This window comes from Vombatus ursinus, unplaced genomic scaffold (genome assembly GCF_900497805.2).
Source record: "Vombatus ursinus unplaced genomic scaffold, bare-nosed wombat genome assembly UNPS02014772.1, whole genome shotgun sequence".
Lineage (NCBI taxonomy): Eukaryota > Metazoa > Chordata > Mammalia > Diprotodontia > Vombatidae > Vombatus > Vombatus ursinus.
Genome location: NW_020954550.1, coordinates 24717420 through 24737797, shown reverse-complemented (window position 1 = coordinate 24737797; position 20378 = coordinate 24717420).

Below are 20378 nucleotides of genomic sequence, written 5' to 3'. Positions count from 1 at the left end.
TCGTACAGCTAATGGTAATCATTGATCTAGACCAGGGATTCTCAACATGAGGTCTGTGAACTTTATATATTCTTTATTCTGAGAAGGGGTCCATAGACTTCACCAAACTGTCAATGGGAACCATGACACACACATACAAACACATAAAAAAGGTTAAAAATCCTTGATCTAGATCAACGAAGCTCTGAGGGGTCTTGTCTACACTGGAATCTCCCCAGGGTGTCTGGTATGGAGTTTCTATTAGGGTAACTTAATTTAAGGGCTATTCCAAGTGTTTAAACAGCTTGGGGAGGCATCCACATATTTAATTCAGTCCAATATCTCTGTTCACCCTAGTAATTTAAAGCCTCAAACTGATCCAACCTTGTAAATGCTAACTAGACTGAGACATCCAGAAGTTAGACTGGATCTGTTTGGGTAGCTGACTCAGAATGACACATATAACTGGAATTTGAAGAAAAGATGAAAAAGGTCTTATATGAATTACATTATTGCATGAGAACATACAATATCCCCATAATCAATGGAGTAAAGGTAAATGCCCAATATTCTAGAATAAATTCTGTTTTATGTCACATGACTTGCTATGTCACTCAGCAAATTAGCAAAGAGATTGAGGACAAAGGAATCCTGCTCCCTACCCCCAAAAAAATGCCAGACTAATTTCCTCCCACAGAGGGTTCCTCTGGAAAAAGTAGATAGGATTGAGGAAGGTGGTAGAGGGAGGGCAAAGGAGAAAAGAGACAATATACACGATTTTTTCGTTGCCTGTGGGACAACTCACTATATTCTTGATGCCTGCATATGAGTTTTAAAGCATTGTATAGATAAGCACGGTACAGTCAATAGAATGCTGGACTTGGAATCAGAGTATCTGCATTCAAATCTCAGATCTGCTTTTTATCTGTGTGACTTTAAACATTTATCCTCCCTGGGCCTCCATATCTTTATCTATAAAATGTAGTGGTGGGTTGGGGGATAGGTGACTGTGAACTCTAAATCTATAAATATATTTCAAACAATGAAATGATGATCATGATTTCCTATAATTTTTCCCTATATTTCACTAAAGTTAATTCTAATTTTCAACATGCTACATAGGAATATTTTCAGTGGAATGCAAAGGTAAACTGCCATAAACTGCCTCCCAAAACCATCCCAATTACAAATAAAATCTTATTCAAAATACATGATTATTACCAAACTGTTTATACATTTTAGATAGGAAGCTGTATTCTGCTACTTAAAATAGATGATAAAGCAAAAATAATAATAATAATAATTATCCCAGCATTGGGATAACATACCCTCTACATATATTCATCCATTATTTGTGACAGCATCATAAAATTAACAAAAACAGCCAGGGTAAGAATGCAAAAAATGTCAGTTTTAAAAAAAAGCTAGCCAGGCCTTTGCTAACTATTTATTACTATTGCAAATACTATTTGTGAGGTACACGCACACACACATGCACACACACACACACACACACACACACACATAGCACACACTTTATAAAGCTTTCAAGATAAGTAATCAGTTCCCACATATGAGGTAAGAGCTGAAAAAAATCATCCTAATCGCTATTGTCATTTCTTGAGGTTAGCAAACGTCACTTTTCATTCCAAAAGTTTGCACGGTGATGTGCACAATGAACAGGAAACAGATGTCTCCTAGAGATTTATTCCTGCATTTGCAAGTATTTACTACAGATGGATGAGAATTAAAATTCTAGTTTAGCACATAGCTAGCACTCTCAATAGGCTCAGAGTGCTAAATTCTGCACTGGGTTACATTTTTTGTTGTTGTTTTTTTTTTTACCCTAAGCACTTCATTAGTACATCCACAGAATTCCTCCCAAAGGCTTCAGACATATCAGTGCCAGTTACTATTCTTAAACCTGAGAAAATAGAATAGGCCACCTAGATGGAGGCAGTGCGGTATAGTACATTGAGTACTGCACCAGGAGTAAGGAAGACCTGGGTTCCAGCCCTGTCTTGGACATTTAACAGATCTGGAACCCTGGACAAGTCCATTAAACTCTCTATGCCTCATTTTCCTCCTCTATAAAAATAAAGAGGGAAGGAAGCAGACTACTTGGCTTCTAATCCCTTCAGGTTCTAAATTTATGATCCTATAATTAGGTGAAAATCAACTAAAGGACTGTGAGATTCTGTTGAGATGGGCAGTAAAGGAAATGGGGTGAAATACTTTCTGGAATAATTTACCTTAAAACTTCAACCTGCTTGAATCAATACATTCAGTCTGGGTTGTTCTGTTCTGACTAGCTTAATAGACTTAATCCCGCTAATTTGACAAGATGCTAATAACTTGGCTGGTCAAGTTTTGTTGTTGTTGTTGTTAATTTACTTTTGTTTTATAATCATATGATAATCCTAAGCAACTGAATGTCCCTTGGAATACAAGGTTATTTAAGAACAGAATAATTCGGTCAGCTTTTAATGTCAAATAGTTTTCTGAATAAGAACTCTGCAAATGTAGTTAGTTATAAATGAGGCAAATTTGCTTGCTTGGTGAGATTTCATTTCTGGTGTTTCTTCCTATTTTGAATTTCTTTCATTAGGATTACTTCACTAACAGGGCAAGGAAACACTAGTGACAACAAATATTTTAAGACTTCCATTTGCCAAGGAATTCAAAGTGAAACAGAGTGAAAGGACAAGTCACTATCCTGCTATTATTTTCTGAGATTCATTGTTCCCTGTACTATTAGACTTATGGATTAAAAAAATAAATCATTGAATACAAGTATTAGGATGGAAACATTTTCTGTAGACTCACTGAAAGCATTTGGAGGACAACTCTAGCAGTAGACAGGAGGACAGGTATGATATATACCTCATCTTGTTTCCACATGACTTTGATTCTTCCTGCTAGGCTGTTATGTGATAAATGTTTCATTTGTTTTCCCATTCATAGCCTGAAGACTATAAGTATTTGACATGACACCTTTTTTTTTTTTAAATTTATATGGATCAGTGTGATGCCTGGTCAATAGTGGGCAATAGCTATATTTTCAATAATGGCCCAGTCCAGTGTAGTTTATCTGTTGAATTTTCAAGGATATTTTGAGGTCTATGTTTGTAGTACAGACATAAATAAGTGAGTTTTTATAAACATAAAACACATCCGGTTACATTCCATCAATCCAGGGGTGTGTACCTAGCTATCAGCTTTTACTGTTTCTTGGTGAAGTGATATCTGCTTCTTCCGAAAGTTTTTTCTGTATGTATAACATGTTCATTATGAGCTTTGAGTGCATGTATCAATCTTTTTCCTTTGTTATGGCAACCAAGTGTTAATTGTTTTGTATCTGATTTCAGACAATAATTTATGTTTCATGAATCCTATACAGGGTTAGGTTAGTGCTCCTTGGCTTCTGGGTCTCCCTACCCAGACAGCATTGTTATAGAGATGGCAGACAATATCACAGAACTCACTAGTTTAGTGATGTCTCTTTGAATTTGTCTTTAGGGGCTTCTGGGAAGCCAGAAGAGTTCTATCCATGCAAGGCAGAGTCATATTTAATTTCTAGACACAAACTCCACTGCTATCTCATTTAAGATTCTAGCAATATGTAGCATGGCAGAATGGTAGTACTTGGAACAGAGGAGATAATCACTACTAGCACCAGAGCACTTTCCTCCTTGGTTAAAGAAGGGAAAGCCAGAAGGAGAGACACAAATCTGACCCCACTACCACCCCAAACTCTGATCCCATGTGCAAGTTCCAAAAGCAATGGAAATGTATTGATGTCATGTGTAGGTAAACATGCACATACCTCAGATAGACTGATAGATGGATAAATGTATAGATATATCCATACTTATCTACAAACACATATATGTTTATACACATTTATGTTGCTTATAAATAGATATACACATGTACTGCATATGTGTGTATGTGTGTGTGTGTATACATGTACATATCTGTATTCATAGCCCTAGACCTGAGATAAGCCCTGGAGGTAAAAACTCAAGCTGAGCCTAGTGAAAGACAAGCCTCCCATAAATCGACCATTCTCATGGATTGGGGCTATCCCTCATATGTCTCACTATCCTGTACATTGTTAAACTTGGTCATGGTAAATAGAGGGTATCCACCACCCTTTAAGCCTACTACAAGTGAAGCTGGGACTTCTGCTCCTACCACTGCCCTATACCTTTAATTCTCTTTCATTTGGATATGTTCCAAAATTGTTATTGCCTACTTTACAGACCTGAAAGTATGCATTGACAGGCATTGGGAAGCCGCTAATTGTTTCTGATGGATTCTTCCCATTGACCTTTAATTTCAGGAAGCCAGTAAATTTCTTGACCTACACAGCCATGGCTTTCTCCTTGACAGCTGCATATTTGATGGGTCTTCCCATTTGAAGGAATCACCTTCATCCATTGGTTCAGTGTTACCTCTGGATTCAAGCTTAAAGACTTGTCTCTATTTTTCTTTGATACGCATTTAAGATTTTAGACATATTGTCATCATTTTCATCCTCATTAGTCACTCTAGCAAGAACCAGAAGCAATCAAACAAAACAGCCCCAAATTTAATAAATCCCAAAACATAAATGACCAGGCAAAGATTCCCTATTCAACAAGAACTGCACAAACAGAACTTCAGATTAGTCCGCAAAAGTTTTACATGCACAGGGCACATAAATGTTACCAAGCAACAGTATTTTCTTTCATTCATTTCTTGGTTCTTAAGATGTCACAGATACTTAACCTATATGCAACAGACACTGCTACAGAATGATTTCAAACTGCTCACTTTCCATCAAATCTATCTGCTGCAATCTGTCTACAAAGCAGTGTGATGGGCAGAGGCCCCAAAATACCAACTGCTTAAGTTGTACTTCTTTATAGACATAGTGGAGCTGACGATATCAGTTTAGAGTCATGGCAGGAACCATTGTACACCAGCCCTACCCTTGTGCTTGTAGAAAGATTTTGATGCTGCTTTGAATCATTTGCAGATATGAATATTACTAGAAGCCACCCAAGTTTTTCATTTTTCAAAAATTCATGGAATAGAAATCCAATATCTGACCACAAGAAATGACCTTTATGACCATGAAAGAAGAAAATGTTAATTCCTTCATGTGTTCAGTGTTGGCACCACATGCATTTCTGAATTATGTAAGAACTATGAGAACCAAATACTTGCCTTCCCAAGCTTCACATGATGGTAAAATCACACTTAACAATGGTAGGGGCAGTCAGGAAAAAAAATCTAAAGATAATTCCTGAAACTGGATTCAATTAATGTTGAAGTTTTTTTTTTCTTATAACATTCTGAATTTATTTTTTTTTCCTTTCAGTAATCCTATAAAATGTACTATGAGATTTTGTGACAGGCAGTGTTCTTTTTTAAAAAGTCATGACATAACCAGCCCCTGGATCCAGACAGGTTTTTCCAGGGTAGGATCATTGACTTTGGTTTCCTGTTTTCTTTTTCTTGCATCAGTAACTACTCAGGCCTTGCCTCTAATTGCTTTAGGCCTCATTTCTTTAACAATTAATACTCTTTTTGAAGGTGTTTAAGTTTCACTAATTATTAATGTTTCAATTAATGTATATCATCATTACGGCTACCTTTTTTTGTGTCTTAGCTAAATTTGCTAACTCCTAATAATAGTATCGGTCCATGACCAAACCACATTAGAGAGGTGTCCTTTAAGACTAGAAATCTGGATTTGACAAGTGTTAACTTTTTCCTACATTGGTAACCAAAGAATATAGATTCCTCAGTCTAATACAATGTTCAACAAGGATTCATGAAACCATCTTAGTCACACAGAAAATGAAATTTTACTTTGACATTCTACAAATTACAAATTCATTCCAGTTCTTCTGCCAAACACACATACATTTTTGCATAGATTTATGCATGTGTTTTTATTAATGTGGTTACAAATCTTATTGATACTAATGGATTATGATAAATTTGTTTTAAGTATCTAGTGTTTGAGAATCTATGACCTATGCATTTTTATTGTGCGTCATTTTCGATACTTTCCCTATTTTCCATTTTCTCCTACTACAAAAATAGCTATTTAATCTAATCTAGAGTAGTGTGATGCATAACAAAAATGTCAAGATGTAAGAAAGTGTTAAAGAGATTTAAACAATTATCTCTCGTGACAGATCTAATCCTACAGATAAAAACAGTTTATTTTTTGGAATACATTACTTCTATTAACCACTCCCTCCACACTATCCTCACATATACATTGAAAAAAAACACACATTATTTTGACAAAGGGTTCACAGGCTTAACCAGACTGTCAAAAAAATTCAATGGAGTCTATGGCACAAAACAGGTTTAAGACCCTTTCTCCATACAGGTGGATTGCAACAGTGGTAGGAGTGTATTTCTTGGATGCTGGGTAAAAAAGAACATCAGGAAAAAAAAGTTTCCTTTAAGTCTCAACTAAGATCCCACCTTCTACAGGAAGCCTTCCCCAAGTCCTCTTAATTATAATGCCTTCCTATGTTAATTATTCCTGTTTATCCTCATATAACTTGATATATAAATATATACAATACATACATGTATACATACATGTGTGTATATTTTTGCATGTTGCTCTCCTATTAGATTTTAAACTCTTGAGTGAAGAAACTGTCTTTTTCCCTTTTTTGTTTCCCCAGTGCTTAGTATAGTGCCTGGCATATACTAGGTGCTTAATAAATGTCTATTGATTGATCGTAACCAAGGACTCACCTTGACTCAACATGGTATTAGAGACAGAGACAGATTTGGAACTTAGAAGGGGTGAATTGTTTCTGAGCACTAAGAATACTTTCTCTGAGATGAAGAGTCAACAGAAGTACAATACTACAAAGAAAAATACAGAGCTATAGCTCCAGCAAGTTAAGAGAGATCTGAAATAATTCCCACAGCTGCGGACCTGGCCTCTAATTGGCCAGGCAGTGTTCTGAGTGAGAGTTGCATCAACTACTAGAGAATTGCAAGCCAAGAAAACAGTGGGAGAACTGTGTAGTAGAGATATTGAATCATGCAATGAAATGGTAATGGGAGCAAGAACCCCATATTGACTCAGAGCTCCAGAGGATGCACTTAGGCACAGCAAGGATTCCAAAAGGAAGATGCCAACAAAAACCCACCACAAATGCCTTAATAAGAAAAATATACTAAAAGCCACACCAAAGGAAACACCTATTAAGATGTTCTCCAGAACATTATTATGAGGGAATGAGTATGTGTAGGAACCTGGTTAAATAGGCAAAATTGATCATAAGTGGGTTTCATATTTCCCATTAATTCTGTGTGGGCCCTACTTGTTTTCTTTAAGCTATATAAATAAACTTGTTCATCTTTTGAAACTTGTGAAGCATGGGATTAAGAGAAGAGTTCAAATTGCCATATTAAATGGTGTCAGATAATAAAGCTCCATGATTATTTGTGTGAGAGAAATGAGAGAAGAGGAAGAAATGAAAAAAAATCCCTAAAATATACCCAGACCCTTTGTGTAATGTGAAAGCCTCTAGCACAACAGCAACACCATTTTTAAAGGTTAAAGGTTTAAAGGTTAAAGGTATCTCTGACCATATTTAATAAAACTCTATGGCACTGTATAATATTGTTAAATAAGTCATCATTCTATTTTCCGTTTTCCAACTCTATAAATCATGAGGGAAAGCAAATTCTTTCTTCCTTGACTGTTGTTTCTAGGGATAATGGGAAGATAGCAGTTCCCAAGCCTGCATAGGTTTTTAGTCCACTGCACTCTAAGGATTCATAATTCAATTTAACAAGCATGTATTAAGGACTTATTATGCGCAAGGAATTTTGCTAGGCACTAGGGATATGAAGATGAAAAATTGGATAGTTCCTGCCTGCAAGGAGTTCCCAATCTGTCTATGAACTCAATCTATCAGAAAGAGAGAGAGAGAGAGAGAGAGAGAGAGTATACATTTATTACAATGTTTGAAATAGTTATGTAAATAGGAGAAGTAAAAGAGGAAATGGATGAAGATTTCTAGTTTAGAAGAAAGGCTCATGGAGGAGGTAGCATTTGAAATTCACCTTCATTTCATTAGGGCGCGATGGGGGCAAGAGGAGGGTTTTCTATATGTGGAGGTTAACATCCAAAGAAAGTATGGAGAAAAAAAATCAAAGAACAGCAAAATAAAATGCAAGATGGGGTGCCATGACATCAGATTGGAAAGTTGAATTGAAACTATATGGTGATCAGATTAGAGGTAGGAAAAGAGTATTAAATGCTAGATTGAGTTTGCATTTTATGCAGAAGGCAATAGAGAACCACTGCAGGTTTTCTGGTATGGAATGACAATATCATATAGGTATATTAAGCTATTAATTGCTCTCAACATAAAGGATTAGAAAGGGGAGAAAATAAAGGCAGGGAGACAAAGTAGGAAACTATTACAATAGCATGTGCCAGGGGTGGAAAACCTGCAGCCTCAAGGCTACATGTGGTCCTCAAGGTCCTTAAGTGTGGCCTTTTGACTGAATCCAAACTTTACAGAACAAATCCCCTAAATAAAAGGATTTGTTCTGTTAAACTTGGACTCAGTCAAAGGCTACACCTAGAAGGCCACATGTGGCCTTGAGGCTGCAGGTTTCCCACTCCTGGACTAGGCAAAAGGGCTTTAACTAGGGTGGTGACAGTGGGAGTGGAAAGGTGAGAGCAGATGCAGGAAATATTTTAGAAGTAAAACCAAAAGGACTTAGCAACTGATTAAATTGGGGGAGGCAAGTGAGTGAGAGGGAATAATCAAAAATGACTCTGAGAGTTTGAGCCTAGGTGACCAGAGAGATAGTGGTGCCATCAAAAGAAATAGAAAGATTAGGAGGAGCAAAAGGTGGCAAGGAAAGACGGATGTTTAATCTGAGGTACGTTGAACTTTGAGGTTTTGCAAGGACATTCAGGTGAAGAAATTTTTGGACTATTGGAAAATACGGGAGTGGTCCAGACCAGAGCTGTAGATCAAGGAGTCTTCTGCACAGAGGAGTTCATTTTAACCATTGTAGTGGATGAGCTTGAGGAGGGAGAGAGAATAGAGGGAGGGAAGAAGGCAGATGATATGGCCTGGTAGGGAATGCCCTCAGGTGTGGAGGTGTGGAGGTGTGGGGGATTCAAAAAAGAAATCTGTGAAAGACAAAGAAAAGCAGGCAAACAAAGAGGCAGAGGAAAGTCTCAGAAATGAAGGATGAAGAGAGAACTAAAGAATGAGTGAGCAATAGTATCGAATGGCTGAGGAGAAGTCATGAAGAAAATAATGTTACAGAAGGCAGATTACATTGAGCTAAAGAGTAAGTGGGTGTTAAGGAAACAATTGTACACTATTCTTTACTTCTAGAAGTTTAACTGTAGCAAAGAAGATAGATAGAATGATAATTTGTGAAGTAGTGAAGTCAAGAGAGGTTTGTCCTTTTGTTTGATTATTTGTTAGTAGAATAGTGAAGGCCTGAGCTTGTTTGTTGGTAAAGAGGAAAGAATAGAGAGGGAAAGACTGAAGAGGAAAGATGGTACAAAGTCCATGAGGAGAGTGAAGGGGAAGAGATCAAAGTCAGAAGTGCAATGGTTAGTTTTGGCAAGGAGAAGGATCACTTCATTGTCATTAAATGAAGGAAAGAAAAAAGGATGAAAAAAAACAGAGGTTTTGAGCTTTGGGAGGAAAAAAAAAGAATGAATAAGTTGACTGAATCTTCTCAGAAAAATAAGAATAGAAAGTTGTAGAACAGCCACTGTGAAGAATGTGCTAAGTTGTCTTGAAAGGAACAAAGGTGACATCAGGACCCCTCACCCGAAATTAGATAATATACATTAACAGTGGATCCAATCAAAGGCTTTCATGGACACCTAACATAGAGCTGAATTCAGAAATCTGGGCTGAGGAAGATTTTCTCTGTGTGTTGTTACGTCATGGAATTGAATTCAACAAACATTGAGTAAGTACCTACTCTATGTGAAGCACTATGCCTGGAAAAAGAAAGACAAAACAATTTGTGTCTTCAAGGAGCTTACTCTGTGCCTCAGAGTAAGCTTTTTTTTTCCCAAATAGAAATGGAGTTTAAGATGCAAATTACCTGATGCAATGTAAATGTCATAAACATCTAAAGTTGAAGGTGGGGTGGCACATAAGAAGGAAAATGATGCAAAAAGGAGAACCTGCACCACTGCAGAAAAATTTAGATTTCACAATTTGGTGGAGAGAGTTGACTCCCAGGTGCCCAAGATATTCACTAGTTATTTTAAACAGTACCTTATTCTGAAAGGATGATTTATAAACTGGAAGGATAAAGCATAATACAGCAATATATACATATATATGTATATATATACTATATATACATATATATATATACCTAGCATAAATTTCTGATCTTCTGAATGTACCAAGAATAAATGGCATTTTTTTTTTGCCCTATGTTCCCTGTGATACAATCATGTTAAAAGACATCAGGAGTTTTAGTCTAAAATGTTCATTGAAGTTTACTTAAAAAACTTTATTTTCTCAAATATATTTTATAACTAATATAGTTTGTTTTCACATGGTCTAAGTTTCCCTCTTTATCCTTCTCCCTTCTTGCTCCCAGAAATTCATCCCACATAACAAAGAAGCTTTTTTTTAAAGAAACAGAGGAAGAAGAAAAGCAAAACAATGAATACATTCAAAAATCTGAAAATGTATGTTATGCTGCACATTCATGGCAACCAACCTCTGCAAAAGGTTAGGAGATTTGACATAACTTTCCACAGAACTTTAAGGCCAAAAGGGACTTAGGTAATCTAGTACAACTCACTCATTTTACAGATGAGGAAACTAAGTAAAATAATTGAATCAAATTGCTCCATCAGTATTAAAGGTATTTAACAGATTTAAAATAATAAAAAAAAATTCATTCCAGGACAAGGGAGACAAAAATGTGATTGAAAATTGCTTTTCATCAGTACTTGCTGTACTGAGACAGGGAGTGTCTCAAATGGAAACAAGGCTGCCAGACCTGCACCACCCTGCGCCACCCTGCCCCCACCACAGCCTTGGTGTGTCATTATTTCCGAAGTCTGCCAGGAAGTTTTAGGAAAATTAAGCTTAAAAAGCTGTACTGCCCTGGAGTTCTGAAGTCAAAAATTTCTTTCATACGTACACGTAACCCAAAGGTCTTTTGGACTAGTTTTTTTTTTGTTTTGTTTTGGTTTTTTTTTTTTTTTTGGGCAGAGTTTTGCCAGGAAATAGGGAGGCAGGAACACCTATTTTATATTTCAAGTGAAAAAAAAAAACACTATCCCAAGAACATTATGCAACAATAGAAAACAACTGGTTGGTAGCAAAGGAAACCTTGAAAGCCCTGAACCATTAGGAGTTTATTTCAGAGACATTCTCAAATGTGAATCAGGGTGCAAAAATCAGACTAGGAAAAATTACTAACAATGAGCTTGGTCATTTAACATTTTACATAGAATCTGGTCATTTATTTCAGTAAGATAAAACAATAATGCTACTAATTATAACCTCCCGCCCTTTTTCCTGGATTACAGGTAAAAAGAATTGATGGACAAAGAACCAACTTCTAATAAAGCAGGAAATATTACTCAGAGAGGTTGGCCACATTCATAGGTACTAGAGTCTTAGGTTTCCTTCTCTCTAGAAGGATGCACAATAATTCTCCACAAGCCTGAAGACGTTTGTAAAATTAAGAGCAGGAAGAATTATTATTACCTAGCAGATTATGAATGTACCTCCCACCCCCCAGTAAGGTGGAAGCCCCTTAAAGAAGAAACTGTTTGTTTGTTGAATTATAATGAACCCAAGATAAAATCTTTCAGAAGTTAAAATTCATCTTCAATACATTCTTAATTCCTTCCATTTCACCTTTCCCTTTCCTAAACTCACTTCTCTACTTTATTCATGCTGTCTCAAATGAGTTAACATATGTAAAGCCCTTTGCAAACCTTCAAGCACTATATCAATGCTATTATTATTGGCTTATGTTATCCCCAGACTGCCCAGGACAACATTCCTTCCCAGGCCACCCCATTAGAGAATTGATCTACCAAGCTAATACCACATGCCCTAGACCTGTTCTATCTTCAACTTTCCCTTTCATACCATCAAAATTTACCAAGTCCTGTGTCTTATTATTTCAGAGCCATTTTCTGGCAACAGTAAATCTCATAAACAAATCCTTGTTAATGTGTTGGTTGGAGCTAATAGCTTATAAATGTGCCACTTTCCTGTCAGTGAAAGGTTTGACTTTTCATGAAAAGTTCCCAGAGATAGTGCCCTAATCAAAAAATAAATAAATAAATGTAATGATGAAATAGCTTGCAAACAGATCTTTACTGTCTTCCTCAACCCATTCTTCATAGCCATTCCAGGCTTATCTTCTTTCAACATTAAATCTAATCATTCAACTCCTCTACTTACAAATCTTCAATGACTTTCTATTACTGACCAAGTTCAGACTCAACCTGCCCTTGAAGGTCCTTCACAATTTAGGTCCATCCATCTTGCTGGCTTGGTTCTTAATTGTGCCATGGATACCATGGAGAGTTTTGTTAAGCCTATAGATCTCTTCTCGGAATAATATTTTTAAAGAATTGAAATAAATGCCATATTTCAGTTAGAGATTAGTGAAAATGAAAGTGTAACTTTTCCCAACTTTTCCCAAGTTGATAGTTATAACCAAATTCAAATGCCACTTCCTCCAGAAACCTTTCCCTGATCCCCTTAATTGGTAATAATTTCCTCACACACCAAGACCTCATAAAACATTTTTTTGCAACTTTTATGTATACTTTTTTGTATTACATTTTTGTAGGTTTCATGTCTTCCTACTAGGGTATAAGGTCCATAAGGACTGTATTTATCTAATAACTGTATCTCTCAAAGCACCTAACAGAGTTCTGTGTACACAGTATATGATTAATGTTTATTAGATTCAATTGAACTCCAGGTACAATGGCAGAATGAGGGAGAAATATTATGTAAGGACCGAAAACCTCTCTTCTAATGGCTCTTAAATCACGTCATTCCATACATGGTATATTGCCGATGAAGCTAGGCTTGCCTCAGTGTTCTTTCCTCTAAGAAAAGTACTGGACAAAGTGCCAATTACATCACCCTCATCTCAAAAGTCTAATTTCCCAAGCCTTTAATAATTGATATTGACCACCTGTGAACCTACCATTAATTTCTTCACAAATACAAATTTTGAAATAATGAATTAGACACCTACCATTTTGATCTGGAAATATTTTGAGCTGGTCATTGAATCCAAGGGAAAGAAAAGGAAAATCAGGCTAGAAAGATTTCCATGATGCCAGGCCACAAGGTGAAATTCCAATACTGATGCCAGCCACTACAATTTCCCCTTTACCTAAAAAGTATTAAATGGAAAAGATATCCCACAAGTCACCAGTCAAGTGCTCAATTGCCCTGTGAGTTAGTATGACTTTAAAATTAAAGGAAGATTGCCTGGTATGAATGTTAAAAAAGAAAGGTAATATTAATAGAAATTGAAGTGAGGACATTAATGAAAAGATGTAACAGGAAGAAGATAGGGATTAGACCTACTATTTCAATGGTAGAAGAAACTCCCTCTATTAATGTAGGTAGACTGGCACTTTCTCTGTAACTTAGAATCTTAGAGAGTGGCTTAGACCTCTGAGAAGGTAAGTGATTTGCCCAGGGTCACATGGCTATTATATGCCAGAGGCCAGAATTGAACCCAGGTCTTTCTGGCTACAAGGATGATTCTGTGACCTCTACTCCATGCTGTATTTCATTGTTTAAAAAAAATCAAAGGGAAAGTTATAATATTCAAAGATGTATGGAAATGGAGACTTGCAAGGAAGTCAGGTGGCACTGTGGTAGACAGTACAAAAAAAACAAAAACCAGAAGTAGTCATATGGAGACCTGGGTTCCAGCATTAAAACTGTTGGTCAAGTCATCTGGGCAGGTCACTTTTCATCAGCTAGTGGCAGTTTCTTCATATCTGTAGCTCAGCTTATAATTGATGTCCTAATCATAATGTAGTTTATGTGAAATTGTTCTTAAAAAAACAGATGCACAGTAATATTGTAATAGAAATGATTCAAAGAGACTTCCTAGTAAATCTGATGCGAAAATAAAAGAACAAAAAAGAATAAAAAGCAGTAATTTGTAAAATAAAGATGGGGTCGTGGCCAACAGGGGACAGCTAGGTGGAACCGTGGATAGAGCACAGGGCCTAGAGTTAAGAAGACTCATCTCCCTGAGTTCAAATCTGACCTCAGACACTTACTACCTGTATAACTCTTGGCAAGTCACTTAACCCTATTTCCCTCAGTTCCTCATCTGTAAAATGAGCAGAGAAGGAAATGACAAACCAGTCTAGTATATTTGGGGTCACAAAGAGCCAGACGCTACCAAAATGACTAAGCAACAAGAACAACAACAAATCAATAGAAAATGATGAAGAAAGAAGTATGTGACAGACTTGAGGGGAAAAAATGAAGAGTTCTTCTAGTTACAAATAATAGTAACATAAATTCTGTCCAAGCAACCCTTGTATTTGAGATGTCACAGAACTGAAAAGGAATTTAGATCTCATCTAATCCAATTCCCCTCGTGTTATAGATGAAGAAATGGAAGACTAGAGAGATAACATGATTTGCCCAAGAACACACAGGTAGGAATCAAAAAAGCCTGATAAAAATCTAAGATCTTTTGTTCCAAATCCAGCACCCTTTCTAATACATTATGCTGCCCCTCCCCATAATGCTTACTGTTGCTGCTGCTGCTGCTGCTGCTGCTGCTGCTGGTGATGGTGGTGGTGGTGGTCCTTAGAGTAACAGAGGGAAGGTACAATTTTCTCCCCTGAAGATCTGTTTATTTTATAGTTAACCGAGTGAGTGATACCTTCCTGAAGTGTTTACTTTGAGTATAAGTTGATGCATCCCAACCATAACTTTTTAACTTTGTGTTGCCACTTCTTTTCCTCTCACTCCCTTTTAAACTCTCTGCAATCTAACTTCCAATTTTCTCACTAAACTGAAAGGACCCTTGTCATACTTTCCAGTGCTTTCTAAATCACCAAATCTAATAATAGTCTTTTTTTAACTCTCATTCTTCCTCACCTCTCTAGCATTTCCCATTGCTGATCACCTATTCTTCCTAGATTCACTCTCCTTTCTGGGTTTTCAGGACACTGTTCAACTTTAATTCACTCCTCCGTCTCCTTTGCTGGATCTTCATCCCGGTCATGCCCACTGACTGTGGGTGCATGCCAAGTCTCAGTCCTGGTTCCTCTTTTATTTCTCACTTACTTAGTGATCTCATCAGTTCCATTCAATTTTCATCGCTCTGCAAATGACTCCCTCACTTATTTACTCGGCCTTAGTCTCTCTCCTGAGTTCTGATCTCAAATCATAAACTGCTTGTTGAACATTTCCAATTGGTGATCCTGCAAGTATTTCAAACTAAATACATCCAAAACTAATTATCTTTTTTTCTCCTCAAAACTTACCCTTCTACAGAACCTCCCTATTACTGTTGAGGGAACCATCATTCCTCCATTCACCTAGGTTTCCAACTTCAGTGTCATGCTCACCTCTTCTATCTCATTTGTCCAGTCAGTTGCCATATTTTGTTGCTCCTGTCCCCACATTTCTTGAATTCCCGTCCTTTCCCCTCACATATCTAGTAGTACATGGACTACTGCAATAGGCTCCTAAGTCATCTTGCTTCCCCAAGTGTTTTTCCCCTCCAATTTATACTCCACACAGTTGTCAAAATGAGTTACCTAAAGCCCAGCCCATATCACCTCCCTACTCAATGAAGTCCAGTGGTTCTCTACCATCTCCAAGACAGAGGTGTCAAACATGGCACTTATGGGAAGCATACAGCCTACAATACTCCTATGTCAGATTAAAACATAATTGAGAGATATTTTACATAATAAATAAAAATACAATAAAATATAGACAATGTTCATTTGTGGTTTTCTAAATCTATATGCAGCCAGAAGGGATCTGTTTCTATTTGAATTTGATATTGCTTCTCTAGAACCAAATATAAACTCCTTCTGACATATAAAGCTCTTCACTACTCTTTCTATTTTTCCAGTCTTCTCACACATCACTGCCCTCTCTACTCTTTCTGGTCCAGGATATTGCCTAAATGCTGTTCCTCACACTTTTTTGTTCAGTTGTTTTACAGCCATGTCTGACTTTTCATGACCCCATTTGGGGTATTCTTGGCAAAGATACTGAAGTGGTTTGCCATTTCCTTCTCCAGCTCATTTTACACATGAGGAAACTGAGGCAAACAGGTTTAAGTGACTTACCCAGTGTCACACAGCTGGTTAGTGTCTCAGTCCAGATCTGAACGCAGGAAGATGAGTCTTCCTGACTCCAGGCCTGGAATGCTATCCACTGCACCATCTAGCTGCCCCATGTTCCTCACACATGAAGTTCCACCTCCCATCTCCATGCTTTTGCAATGACTGTGCCCAGTCCCTAGACTGCTTTCTCTCCTCACTTCTACTTCTTGTGATCTCTGTCTTTCTTCAAGATTCAATTCAAGTTCCACCTTCTGCAGGAGTTGCTAGTGATGCTCCCTCTAAAGTTACCTTGTATCTACTTTGTATGTGTCTTGTATATATAAGTACCTGGTCCATAGGTAATATTTTAACTTTTTCTTTGTATCCTCATTCCTTAGTACAGTGCCCGGCACACTATATAGTAATCCTTAATAAAAACCTATTGATTGATTGTTGACTCAAAACAAATGAGGTGTTCTTTCTCCATTACTTGACTATCAGAAGCTGGTTAAATAAATGCAAAAATGCAGACAACTATCGAATCAATAAAAATCATCAGTTTGCCACTATTTGTGAACACCTGCTTAGAAAAAAAAAGAAAATTTTCTTAACAAATAAAATATTTTATTACCAAGCTTTCAAAATGTACAAAGATTTCATTTTCCATTAAAAATCAATATTAAGTACATGGTACTTAGTGACAGATATAGAAAACATTTAAAAATACAGGTGATCCTTGTGTTTTTGCCCTCTATTTAGAAATCTTACATATTACATTTTTTTTAAAAAAACTAGCAGCATCATGCCTTTTCCTACTGTAAGATTCACAGAATTTTTATAGCTTGCTTCATATTGACTTGTGTTTACTTTATAGCTATAGAAAAAGTTGCATGGAGCTCAGAAAATGAGCACTTATTCTAAATTGAATTCTTAAGCAAGGAGATATTTTCTCAGTCTTTGCATTTGCACAGATTTGATGAGAAGGAAATCAATAAGACCTATTATCAAAAAACTTCTAAGATAAACAAAAATAAATTTAACTACTTGTAGTTGTAGCTGGCACTAGGTTTGGTCTGCCTTTAAGGAGCTTGAAATAGAGGTGGGAAATATATACTCCTAAAAACAGTTAAGTATTAATGGACAAGAAACAGTAAAGACACTAAGTGCTTTAGGAGAGATAGAACACTTCCTGCTGGGGTGATCAGGTAGGACTTTACAAAAGAAGTGGAATTGGAACTGGGCCTTGAAGGATGGATACAATTTGGCTAGGCAGAAAGGAAAAAGGAAGAGGGCATTCCAGGTAGGGAAAATGTTCAGATATAGAATGGCAGTGAATAATTATTTTTAGACAAGTATTTAGACAAGGGTACAGATGATGTTTGTGAAATTTGTAAATGGCCCAAAATTTGGAGGGATTTCATAGGAGAAAATTGAGACACAAAAAGATTTTAACAACCTAGAATCACAAAATATCAGAGTTGTAAAGGACCTCAAAGGTAAAAAAGAATCCCTTCAACAGCATAGCCAACAAGTGATCACCCAGTTTTCATTTGCGGACCTTCATGAAGGGCAGGCCACTCCAGTTGTGGATTGTTCTTATTATTACAGGGCTTTCCTTATGTAAGACCTAAATCTGGGACCAAGAAAAGCATGTCTCCTTCCTCTTCCATGTGACAGCCCTTTGAATACTTGAAGACAAGAAGAATTACATGTCCCTTAAGTCTTCTGCAAGCTTAACATCTCAGGTTTTCTAGCTGGTCCTCATGTGTTATGATCTCAAGCCCTTTCACCATCCTGGTCAGCCTCCTCTGGATATTCTTTGGCATATCAGTGTCCCTTTTTTTTTGTTGTTGATGAGCAATTAGGGTTAAGTGACTTGCCCAAGGTCACACAGCTAGTAAATGTCAAGTGTCTGAGGTCAGATTTGAACTCAGGTCCTCCTCCTTTTTTTTTAAGACTGAATTGGGCAGCTAAGTGGCACAATGGATAGAGCACTGGCCTTGGAGTCAGGAGAATGTGAGTTTAAATCCAGCCTCAGACACTTACTAGCTATGTGACTCTGGGCAAATCACTTAACCCTAACTTTCTTAAAAGAAAAAAAAAACTGCATCTCCCTATTTCAACCACTCATGGCCCTGATCCCATTTCTGATCTACATGGAAGCTTTGACCTGTTCCATTTATAACCTGAATTTTTTTACTCCTTCTTAGATAGCCCCCTCCTTCTAGGGGTCCCCCATATTGGTAGTGCACCAGATAGTGTAGACACTGGATCATTTTTTTAGTTATTGCAGCTCAGAACTTCTAAATTCAAGTAATTCACCAGTCTCAGCCTCCTCCAGTAACAGGGATTATAGCCATATACTGCCACTATCACTCCCAGTCATCAATGTCCTTCCTAAAGTATGGTCCACAGAATAGAATACAGCACTCCAATTACGATTTTTCCAGAGCAGAACATAGCAAGATTATCATAGTATCATAGACTTAGAGCTAGAAAGAAAGTTAGGTGCCATTAAGTCCAATTCTACCATTTTTTTAACAAAAGAGGAAACTGAGGCAGATAGAAGTGTAGCTTGTGGTCACAGAGCTAGTAAAGGTCTGAGTTCCCTAGTCCTTATCATTACAATCTTTATTAATTCAGCCTAAGATTATATTAGCTTTTTTTTGCTAATGGTAGGCTAAATTTAATAAGGTACTGCTTATTAGGCATACATGGGAATTCCTATACTTCAGTTCAAAAAAGCAGCTTGACAAGCATGAGAAGGGAGAGGGACAACAAGACGTAAGTTCTTTTGAAAAAGACTTGGCAGTTTTCATGGAAAACAAACTATCTGAGTCAATAGTGTGACATGGTTCTATGAGGCTTGCTTATTAAACTATGACTTCTGCGATTCATTTAACGATGTCTGGTTGGTGGTTTCTATGACCTTTTTATAATATGTATAAAAATATGTTAGCATCTTCAAATTTTGTAACTGCAAGTGACATTTTCCCTTATGGGGAATAGGTGCATCAATATTGTTTGCTGTAGAATAGATATGTACATATATACATTTATACATGGGATATTCAGTCATGTCTAAGTCTTTGTGATCCCATGGTCTTGTCCATGGAGCTTTCTTGGCAAAGATACTGCAGTAGTTTGCCTTTTCTTTCTCCAGTGTATCCCCATTTTACAGATGAGGAGCTGAGGCAAATAGGGATTAAGTGATTTGATAGGGTCATACAGCTAGTGGTATCTGAGGCCAGATTTGAACTCAGGTCTTTCTGACTCCAGGTCCAGTGCTCTCTCCATTGCACCACCTAACTGTTTCATGTATATCTATATCCCTCCCTGCTATATATTGCCTGCTATTATATATCCTGAGACTAGCTCCCTACTTGCAAGTAGGCACTTCAAAATATTAGGGGCAGCTAGGTGGCACAGTAGATAGAGTGCCAGGCCTGCAGTCAGGAAGACTCATCTTTGTGAGTTCATATCTAGCTCAAACACTTACTAGCTGTGTGACCCTGGGTAAATCATTTAACCCTGTTTGCCTCAGGTTCCTCATGTGTAAAATGAGCTGGAGATGGAAATGGCAAACCATTCCAGTATCTTTTCCAAGAAAACCCCAGAAGGGGTCATGGAGGGTCAGACACCACTGAAATGAGTGAACACAACAAAAACTTCAAAATATCAGAGAGTAAAGTTTTATTAAAAATGAAAGAAGAGAAAAATCATGCAATGTGAAACTTTCAGCCTCAAATATGTAAATTTCCAGTAGTTTACAGTCTTAAATGTGAGGAATCAATCCTCTGTTGAGGTCTTTCTTCACAAGTCCTATATTAACCAACAGCTCCTTGAATGGGCAAAAGTATCTCCCTTCGGCTAATAACAACACGAACGACAACCACTAGCATTTAAATAATGCTTTAAGTTTTGCTACGATCTATACAAACATTTACTCATTTTATCCTCATGACAACCCTGGAAGGGAAGGTGCTTTTATTAACACTTTACAGATGAAGAAATTGAGGCAGACTGAGATTAAGTGACTTGCCCAGGGTCA